This window comes from Spermophilus citellus (genome assembly GCF_964194105.1).
Source record: "Spermophilus citellus genome assembly, chromosome: 2".
NCBI classification, from domain to species: Eukaryota; Metazoa; Chordata; class Mammalia; order Rodentia; family Sciuridae; genus Spermophilus; species Spermophilus citellus.
In genome coordinates, this window is record NC_138183.1 from 50,828,706 (window position 1) to 50,832,317 (window position 3,612).

Genomic DNA, 3,612 nt, shown 5'->3' on the forward strand with positions numbered 1-3,612 from the left:
AAAAGAAAATTAAATAAAATTAATGACATCTTTTCAATTGTGTTTTCTCATTGTTATATTGGTCATAAGAGTATGAAAATTATCCCTTCGATCTGTGGATAAATCTTATAGTGGTTTGTGATGCTCAAAACCCTACCCTATCTGAGAAAAACTTATTCCTTAGTATCTCTTCTCAGGATTTTCTAGGTTGGGAATGTGCCTCCCTGGTAGACTCACCTAGCATGGGCAGGGTCCAGGATTTGATCCCCAGCTCTGGGAAAAAGAGATCATTAGGCTTTCTTTTGTATAACATGGGAACCATTGGCTTTGAGTTCATGAATACAGGCAAAATAAATGCAAGATCATGCTACAAACCTATGACAAATAGATGGCTGGGATTGGAGAACTTTCTAGCTCTCCAGTTTACATCATAAGAACTGGCCTCTGTGTAACGATGAGCTGTCATTATCTTCCATGTGGACGTTTCTTATTTTTGATCCTCAGTGCTTCTGAACGTGTTGTGGGTTTTGAGAATAAAACACACAAAAAGAAAAATCAAATATTATTATTTAATTCTACTGTTATTCAACACATGAATAATATGTCAAGCACTAAAGGGTAGAAAGTATCAATTACCTGAAAATTATCTAGCTGAGAATGAAGTAAAAAAAAATATTCTCCTTGCAGGAAAAACAAAGGAGACTATAAATAAATGTTAAGAATTTTTTTTTTCAATAATTTATAACACTTAAAGGCTTTTAAGTATTTCATTACATTGCAATTATTTTGTTGCAATACATTTTTTAATATGCACATAAATTTGATACCTTAGAATTGCTGTAAGTCAATTACATTAAAGTCACTGAGTAAATTTAGTTAGGAAATTAAGTTAAATGCCAATGGCTTGTAAGGTTAACTTTTACTTGGAATTGTTTTTTATTAGAGCATTATAATTATACATAGAATTGGGTTCATTTTGATACAATATACATGCAAGGAATTTTATTTCAATCTCCTTTGCCCCCCTCTTCCTCTCCTCCCTCCCCCTATTCTCTCTTCTCCACTCTACTAAACTTCTTTTATTCTACATATACGTAAAGGTGAAATCCCTTTGCTACCATTACAAATGAATATAACATGATTTTGTTAAATTCATTCCATTTATTACCCTTTTTACCTTCCTTCCTCCCTCCCTCTCATCCTCCTTCTTCTGTTCCACTCATCTTCCCTGTATCTTTACATATTTGATATTTGATCACCTGCCCAAGCACCTTCTCTCCTTGCGTTTGCTCGAGTTTTCACATGTGAGAGAAAACATTTGACCCTATATTCTCAGTCTGGCTTATATCACTTAGCATAGCTTTCTCCATTTCCACTGATGTACTGGAAAATGCCATTATTTCATTCTTCTTTATGGCTGGGTAAAATTTTATTATGTATATATACTATATTTTCTTAATCCATTCATCTATTGATGAGCATCAGAATTGATTCTATAATTTGGCTATTGTGAATTGTGCTGCTATAACATTGAAGAAGGTGTATCACTATAGTATGCTGCTTTTATACCTTTTTACCTTGAAATTCTTATTTAGTCATTTTAACTCTGCATTGAATAAAAATATGAAACAATATTATATACAAGGTAGAGATATACATAGGGTATATGAATATATAGATACACATAAGGTATATCTATTATTAAACTTTAATAGAAATTTCAATTGGAAAAAAAATTGTTTTGTTTTTTGGTTTTATGTTTATTTTTATTTATGTTTTCACTAGGGAAATAACCTGGGGCACTTTTGATTTTGGCACAAGATTTTGCTAAGTTGCTTAGATCCTCACTAAGTTGCTCAGGGGGACCTAAAATTATAATCCTCCTACCTCAACATCCCAAATTGCTGTGATTACAGGAGTGTGCCATCATGCCTGGGTCAATTGGGGAAAATTCTATAAAGGGTCTTGAGGCAAGTGAGGGGAAAATAAAAATGAAATATATATGAGAAATCCTGCTCTAAACACATAAAGAGATTACATACAGGAAAACAAAAAACAAAAGTAGAAATTTATGAGGATGACATGAGAAAATTGAAAGTATATTGGTTCCTATTTAAGACATAGGAACAAATCAAGGGCTTCAGAGAACCTAGAGGCAAAGGTGCAAGATCACCCATCTCAGGCAGCCCAGCAGCATCTGCAAGATCCCCAATGGCCTTGCCTGTGACTTTCCTGCTGGCCCTGGTGGTGCTCAGCTGCAAATCTACGTGCTCTCTGAGCTGTGACCTGCCTTAGATCCACAACCTGGGTCTTGAAATTCCTGAGAAAAATGAGGAGGGAGCCCTGACACTCCTGGAAAAAAATGAGGAGAATTCCCACTTTCTCCTGCCTGAAGTACAGAAAGGACTTTGCCTTCCCCCAGAAGCTGTTGGAGGGTGAGCAGGTGCAGAAGGCTCAAGCTGTTGCTGTTCTCCACCAGATGACCCAGCAAGTCTTCAACCTCTTCAGCACCCAGGAGGCCTTTGCTGCTTGGAACAAGACCCTCCTGGACACCTTCCTAACTGGCCTCCATCAGCATCTGGATGACCTGAAAGACTGTGGGACCCAGCAGGTGGGGGTGGAAGAGGCTCCCCTGAGGGCTGTGGGGAAATACTTCCACAGGATCACTGTCTACCTGAAGGAGAAGAAATACCTGCCTTGTGCCTGGGAGGTGGTCAGAGCAGAAATCATGAAATCCTTCTCTTCATCAGCCAACTTGTATGGAAGACTAAGGAGCATGGAATGAGACCTGGTCCAGCAGGGAAATGCTTCTCACTGACGAACACACCTTACCACACTGCCACAAGTTCTGCCATTTCAAAGACTCTCATTCCTGCTGGATTTGTGAAATGAATTCCATCAGTTTATCAGATGATTTCAGGAGTATTAGAAAGTATCATACTCCTTACCCATGACCACGATGATGTATCTGTGTATCTATTTAAATATTTATTTTTATACTATTTATAAGATCTGAAATATTTCTGTTCATAGAAGTTGAGGTAAACCTTTACATTGTGATTGATATAAATATGTACATTTTATATAGTGTCAATTTCTTATTTTGCATTGCTCATTAAATTTTTACTATGAAAGATATATTCTATGTATTTATTTATTAAAAGACATGTCAAGCCTGATTTTGCAATTTGATCTACAAAATTTATGGTAGAATTGACTTCCCCCTAATATTACATTTACCGTGCATTTAATAATTCACTTAATGGAAGCCAATAGCCTCAGGGTATTGAGGTGAACATGAAAATAGAGTGCCTGCTCTCTTTTGTCTGATTCTTATAGGGAAAGAAACATAAACACAATGATCCTACTTATGCATTATGTTAAATTCTATAATGGAAAAGGGTACACTCATACATTGCTGGTGGGATGCAAATTGGTGCAACCATTATGGAAAGCAATATGGAGATTCCTCAGAAAACTTGGAATAGAACCACCATTGACCCAGCTATCCCACTCCTCAGTTTATACCTAAAGGACCCAACATCTGCATACTACAGTGACACAGATACATCAATGTTTATAGCAGCTCAATTCACAATAGCCAAACTATGGAACCAACTTAGATGCCCTTCA

At 36.6% G+C, this 3,612-nt stretch overlaps 1 pseudogene across 1 annotated transcript; it reads left to right on the top strand.

The window, feature by feature from the left end:
• The first annotated feature begins 2,190 nt into the window (after positions 1-2,190).
• Positions 2,191-2,764, top strand: LOC308632677 (interferon alpha-5-like; annotated as a pseudogene). Its single transcript has one exon. The product of its transcript is annotated as an interferon alpha-5-like (transcript).
• The last annotated feature ends 848 nt before the right edge of the window (positions 2,765-3,612 follow it).